At 35.7% G+C, this 7,616-nt stretch overlaps 1 pseudogene; it reads right to left on the reverse strand.

Moving 5' to 3' along the window:
- Positions 1–586: 586 nt before the first annotated feature.
- Positions 587–1,522, reverse strand: LOC102741772 (cell division control protein 42 homolog pseudogene; annotated as a pseudogene).
- Between the last annotated feature and the right edge of the window lie 6,094 nt (positions 1,523–7,616).

Below are 7,616 nucleotides of genomic sequence, written 5' to 3' on the forward strand. Positions count from 1 at the left end.
CATGTGTCTGTGTATTGTATTGAAGATAGTTTAAATTTTATTTTTTATATTTATTTATTTGACAGGGAAAATGCTTTTTAATTATGTACTCAATTCATTTGGTGTATTTCAAAAGGTGCAGTACCTTTTTTCATTTATCAGTGAAAGAAGTTAGAAATTAATTTAAAAAAATCAGCAAATGGCAAACAAATTTCTTTGAAAGTCACAGTCACATATATAGTGCATCGTGGAAAAGAGGAGGGGCAAGACAGTTTCCACCCCCTCTCATGAGTTTCATCAAATACTGGAACTAATCAAGGGTGGAGAGAAAAGGCAACTTTCAAAAAGGAGTATGTTATTAAATGAGGCATTTACTATACTCCTTCCTAAGAGCACCAGGTGGGGAACAAGTTTTCTAAACTAGATCTAGGAAGTGGAATGTGGAATCAATCCGTCCTCCTCCCCTTAAGGGTTGTCCAATGGTAAATGAATTTTAAAAACATGACTAAATAAAAACAAAGCCCACACACACTCCCTGCACCCTGCCCCCCCAGCAAAAAAAAGGGGGGAATAAATAAACCTAAATGTCCCAGATCACTTTCCAGAGTGGATGGAGCCCAGTGGAGCTTCAACAACCCAAATTAGTCTGTTACAGAGTCATCACAAGCAAGCCTTGCTTTTAAACAAAAAAAAAAAAAACAAAAAAAAATTTTTTTTTTGAAATGACAAAACAAAAACGTACTAATCACTTTTCTGACAATACACAATTACTCAAATTAACTAGTACTGAGAGGGGGAAGGGGACCATACCTATGGGCCTTCTCACACGAGTGCATGTGGGTAGGTGCAGGGTATTTGTCATTTTTGCAAAAATGAATTTTAATCTTTAATCGTTCATTTGATTTAACATTGTTTTTAGTACATTGCTGATACTAGCTGTGCGGAAAGGGCTCTGGAGGGATGTTCACAGCAGCACACACCTGCGGCTCTTCTTCGGTTCGGGAGGCTCCAGGGCAGCCAGTATTGCTTCATCAAATACGTTCTTTAGGCTTTTCCGTGTGAGTGCAGAATACTCCACATACTCGACTGCCTTCAGGTCACGGGCCAGCTTTTCAGCAGTCTCTGGAGTGATAGGCTTCTGTTTGTTCTTGGCAAGTTTCTCAGTCGTACAGAGGTCATCTCGGAGATCAATTTGGGTCCCAACAAGCAAGAAGGGAGTCTTTGGACAGTGGTGAGTTATCTCAGGCACCCATCTTTCCTTCACATTTTCAAATGATGATGGAGAGACCGTTGAAAAACAGACTGGAAATACATTTCTTTGTGGATAACTCAGCGGCCGTAATCTGTCATAATCTTCTTGCCCTGCAGTATCAAAAAGTCCAAGAGTATATGGCTCTCCACCAATCATAACTGTGACTGCATACTTGTCAAAAACAGTCGGTACATATGCAGATGGAAATTTGTTTGTTGTGTAGGATATCAGGAGACATGTTTTTACCAACGGCACCATCACCCACAACAATGCACTTAATTGTCTGCGTTGCTGAAACAGTTTTGTATCCACTTTAAGTATTTCAAATTCGATGATGACCTCAGCTTCTCTGCCGGGGCATTGGCAGCACTGCCGAAGATAGTTTAAATTTTAAATTTACAATTTGAGTATTTCATAAAACCTTTAGTAAACTAAGTAAAGCTGAAATTTCAGTCCACACATTTGAGGATTTTAATGAAACAAATATTTGTTATTGAATAACAAACATGTACTTTGATCTATATTTGAATCTGGTCCTGAAGACTACATCTAGATTGCATATTTTTATTTCTATTTTCATATCAGTTGGAATATGATACACAGAAAAAGAATATATCAGATTAAAAAGAAACATTCACGTTGCTCAGTATTTATTTCTCCATTCAAGAGCATACTCACTAACATAATAAAATTAATTTAAAAAGCCAAAAAAAAAAAAAAAGGATACTCACAGAGATCTTTCCTGGGGGAAAATTGAACTATAGCTTCTATTTCTTTCTATGCTATGCATTCTTCTCTAGGCTGTGTTATGTCAGTTCAGAGATAATGAGGAGCCATAAACAATGATTCTAAGGGATAGAGATCACTGGGGCAAGATTTATATTTGAGTAAAGATTGACCAAAAAATGTAGGTAGGACAAAGTCTGTTGGAATCATGCTTGTCAGAAACTTGATACAGGAAGGGGGTTTTAAGGCTTAAAGAAGCCAAAAATAGAGCTGAAAACTTCACTCTCTCAAATTCCTTCAATCTAGTCAGAGTGGCACAGGGAGTTGAATATCTTGACCAGACTGTTGATCTGTATCTTTTCCATTGTTACATATGTTGAAATGGTTGTGAATTTAGTGCAATATCACATCATATTTATATATTATGGCTTCTTGTCCTTCATCATATGTTGTATTGGATGAACGAATGCTGGTGCTGAATGATGAGGTATGGAGGGTGGTTAAATTCTATGGATAGGAATAGTTGGAAGAAATTTTTGAAAATTGTGTAATGTAGCTGACTACTTTTCTAAACTTGAGCAATCTGATAAATTGGTTTCCAGGGTTTGAAAATTTGGATGGTGTAAATATTTTCTGAGTCTGGACTTTCTCCTTGTGACTGGGGTGTATTGGGACAAAGTTTGTGTTGATACTTTGTGTATTAAAATATGTCTTACAGAAATCAATAGATGTCCTGCAGCTCCTCCAGTTTCTGATTGGTTTGGAGTGATAGTGCAGGTTTTGATGCTGCACAAAAGAGTAAGAATGAAAACCATAAGTCATAGGAAATTGTGGATTTGAGATAGAGACAAGTAGCAATTTTTTATGCATGAATTTCACAGGGATAGTATGATATAGAGTCATATTGTCTTCAACAGTAAGTTTTATGTAGTTTGGTCATTAGTATGACAAAATGCAAGGAGGTACATTGATGGACCTGGATACCATGGGATTGATAAACATGTTTTTTAGAATTAGGTTATGAAGTTCCTCTGGACTGCAGCATGGAAAGGGGGGCATTGTTTGAGAGATGGCATCTCCTTCAGTGATATATGTTTGGCTGTTTTGGCCCTAGACTTTAAAGACTACCCTTAGGGTAACTCTACTTTTCTGGTTAGACACGGTTATGTAAAGGCACTGCTTCATGTAACTGTTTAATTAACTTGGTGAGTTCTAATTACTGGGTTAATGGAAACTAATATGGATTTTGGTATCTGGAAGTGGGGTGCTAATGTAACACTTACCTAACATTGTTTATATAGCTTTGCAGTTGAGCAGTGAGCAGAGGATGGAAAATTTTGAGAAGCATGACAGAAAATGCCTACATTGTCTTGAACAGATTGTTAGTAGAAATATAGATGTTAACGCCTTTTCTATTGAGAAGTTTGAAGGACGTGAGGAGTTTGGTAGAGAAAACATATTAGAGACTATTTAATCAAAACCAGACTGATGATAGAAATATGGATGTTAAAAGTTCTGCTGTTGAAGGTGTAGAAGAGAATGAAGAACATGTTATTGGAAAATGGAGGAAAGGGAATCTTTATTATATAGTGATGGAAAATTTAGCAGAATTGTGCCCTTTAGTTATGAGGAAAGCAGAAGTTTACGTGCTGAAGTTGGCTATTTAGCTGGGATTTCCTAGTAAAGTTTTGAAGGCAAAGTCTAGTATCTCCTTGTTGTTTATAGTAAAATGTAAGAGGAAAAAGATAAATTGAGGGAAGAACTGTTAAACAAAAAGGAACCAAGACTTTATGATTTGGGAAATTCTTCACTTGTCCTGATTGCAAAAGATGCTAAAATTAAGAATCACTGTTATAAAAGAGTGCTCTAGTGAAAAAACAGTGTGTGGCTGGAAAGTTTTTGCTAATACCTTTGAAAGACCAAAATGACAGAGTATTGAGTTGTGTTTTAAGATATTAAAAAGTTTGTGACACATACAATCCCTCAGCCATCTTAGTAGAAGCCAAAAATAGAGATGGAAATCTTGAAGAAAAATCTATGGAGGAGTCTCTTGTCAAAAGGAATGAATTCTTGTGATATATGTGGGTAACCCATAAGGTTCTTCAGAATTTCATACTAGCAGAAACACTGCCAGCTAGGATTAAAAGTGTGACAGAGCCAAAATAAAAGATGGTTATTGTACTCACAAAATACTACAGATGGTAAACAGACTGATAAAAATTACCCAGCTGCAAACACGAGTTACCCTTTATGAAAAAGGAAGAATGACTCAGAGAGAGGAGCCTTAAGGTCAGATTGCAGACCCAAAAATCACAGAGGATTATTCCCAGGCCTTGAAACTAAATGGAATTTGCCCTGCTAGATTTTCAATTTGCTGAGATGGGTGACTCCTTTAATACTTTCCATTTTCTTCCTTTTTTAATGCATATGTCTATAGTTATTATTCTATACCTTCCCACAAGGGTATTTTGTGAGCAGATAACTTGATTTTTAAGTTCACAGGATTACATATGGAGAATTGTGCCTCAAGAAAGATTATATCCAGAGCCTTACCCATACCTGATTTAAATGGGTCAGATTATTAGATTTGAGACTTTGGAGGTGACAAGATTTAGATGAGATTTTGGACTTTGCATTGATCCTGCAATTTATTGATATTTGGGAGCACGTTGGGATAAAGCAAAGATATTTTGCATGCAGGACAGACATGGATCTTTAAGGGCCAGAAAACACTGTGGTAGGCAGAACAATGGCCTCCTAAAGATACCTACATCCTAATTACATTACATGGCAACAAATAATTAAATTTGCAGATGGAGTTAAGGTTGCTAAACAGCTGACCTTAAAATAGGGATATATCCTGGCTTATATCTATGGGCCCAATATAATCACAGAATCCTTAAATGTGGAGAAGGGAGGCAGAAGTCTGTGTCAGATGTACATGATATGAGAATCACTTGATTGGCCATTGCTAGCTTTGAAAATGGAAGAGGGCATGGGCCAAGCAATAATAGGAGACTCTAGAATCTGAAAAAGAAAAGAACATTGATTTTTTACCTAGAGCTTCCGGAAAGGAATGTAGCTCTGCAGCATTCTGATTTAAGCCCAGTGAGAAACATTTAAGACTTGTGACCTCCAGAACTGAAAGGCAATAAATTTCTGTTGTTTTAAGCCATGAAGTTCGTGGTGATTAGTTAGAACATACGGTGGTGAAATACTGAATATTTTCCTTCTAAAATCGGCAACAAAACAAGGTTGCAGTCCACCCTTGCTGCTTGCATTAACATTGCAGGGAAATTAGGTAAGAAAAAAAAAGCATCCAGATTAGGAAAGAATAAATGAAACTATTTCTAGTTGCAGGTCACTTGATCGTGTACATACAAAATTCTGAGGAATCCACTCAAAAACTTTTGTAACTAATACACTGGTTCAGTAAGTTTGAAGGATAGAAGAGCAATATATAAGCACTAATTGTATTTCTAAACACTAACAATGAACAGTAAAAAGTGAAACTAAGAAAATAATTCCGTTTAAAATAGCATTAGAAAGAATAAAATACTTAGGAATAAGTTTAATAAAGAAAGTGAAAATTTGTCTTCTAAAAACTACAAAAAATTTTGAAAGATATAAGAAGACCCAAATAAATAGGAAGACATCCTATGTTAATCCATCAGATGACTTAATATTGTTAAAATGGCAGTACTCATTCAAATGGATCCGTTGAGTGATGCCCGGGTGGCTCAGGTCATGATCCCAGGGTCCTGGGATCGAGCCCCACATGGGGCTCCCTGCTCCTCAGGGAGCCTGCTTCTCCCTCTCCCTCTGCCTGCCACTCTCTCTCACTCTCTCTCTCTCTGTCAAATAAATAAATAAAATCTTTTAAAAAAATTGATCCATCGATTGACCATGATCCCTATTTAAATACCAAAAGGCTTCTTTGCAGAAATTGACAAACTTATCATAAAATTCATAAGAAAATTCAAGGGACTAACAGTAGCCAAGGAAGATTAAAGTTGGAAGGCTCACACTTTCATATTTCAAACTTAAATACAAAGCTACCATAATCAAGATAGTGTGGTACTATCACAAAGATGGAACTATAGATCAAAGGAATTGAATTAAGATTGCAGAATGGACACTCGTATTTATAGTCAATTGATTTTCAACAAGAGTGCCAAGGCAATTCAGTGGAACAGAGTAGTCTTTTCCAAAAATATTGCTGCAATAATTGCATATACGCATGTGAAAGAATGAAGTTGGACTACTCCCTCATAACATACACAAAAATTAACTCAAAATGGGTTACAGATCTATATGCAAGAGTTAAAGCTATAGAAATCTTAGAAGAAATCAGAGAAATAAATCTTCTTGATCTTAGGTTAGGTAAAGCCTTCTCATGTGTGACACCAAAAACACAAAGAAATGGATAAAAGAAAGAAATGGATAAATTGGATTTTATGAAACTTAGACTTCTGTGGTTCAAAAGATACCATCAATAAAATGAAAAGACAACTCACAGAATGGGAAAAATACCTGCAAATCATATATCTGATAATAGACTTACACCTAGAATATATAAAGAACTGTTACAACCCAATAATGAAAAAAAACAACAACAATAATAAAAAAAGACAAACAACCCACTTTAAAAAGTGAGCTAAAGCCTTAAATAGACATTTCTACAGAGAAGATACACAAATGTCCTACTAGTGCATGAAAAGATGCTGAATATCATTAGCCATCAGGGAAATGCAAATCAAATACACAGTGAAATACCACTTCATATCTAACTAGGACAGACATAATCTAAAAGACAGATAAGAAGTGTTGGCATGGATATGGAAGAATTGGAACTTTCACATGCTGCTGTTAGGAAAGTAAAATGGTACAAACACTGGAAAACAAGCTGACAATACCTTAAAAGGTTAAACGTGGAGTTAGTATATAACCCAGCAATTCCATTTCTAGAGATTTGGAAACATGTTCACAAAAAGACCTTGTACACACATGTTCATATCAGCAATACTTACAATAGCCAAAAGGCTATAAACAACCCAAATGTATATCAACTGATGAATGGATAAACAAATTTTAATATATCCACAAAACAGAATCTTATTTGGTGATAAAAAGAATGAAATACTGATACATACTAAAACAAGGATGAACCTTGAAAATATGCTAAATGAAACAAAACAGTCACAAAAGACTATTTATTGTATGATTCTGTTTATATGAAATGTCCAGAATAGATAAATCTATAGGGACAGAAAGTGGATTACTGGTTTTCTAGGGCTAGGGGAGATAGAGGAGAATGAAGAGTCACTGCTAATAGGTGGTATGGGGTTTCTTTTTGAAATAGTATAAAATTGATGTGATGGTTACACAGCTCGGTGAATATACTAAAAATATAGAATTGTACTCTTTCGATAGGTGAATTATGCAGTATGTGAATTATATCTCAATAAAGCTGTTACATTTCTTAAAAATTGCCTGTTTATCTATATATACTTATTGTGCTTGCTTGCCTTAAGGAGGTAGGATGGACCCCCACCCATTCAAAACTGGTTTGGTTATTAAGACTGATGATGTCACCTAGACCCCAAAGAATTTGAAAAAGTTTATTACTTGCATATTGAGGTCTTCTGGAAAGGGAGGG

This window comes from Leptonychotes weddellii, unplaced genomic scaffold (assembly GCF_054177405.1).
Source record: "Leptonychotes weddellii isolate Sample4059 unplaced genomic scaffold, ASM5417740v2 HiC_scaffold_1209, whole genome shotgun sequence".
Classification (NCBI taxonomy): domain Eukaryota; kingdom Metazoa; phylum Chordata; class Mammalia; order Carnivora; family Phocidae; genus Leptonychotes; species Leptonychotes weddellii.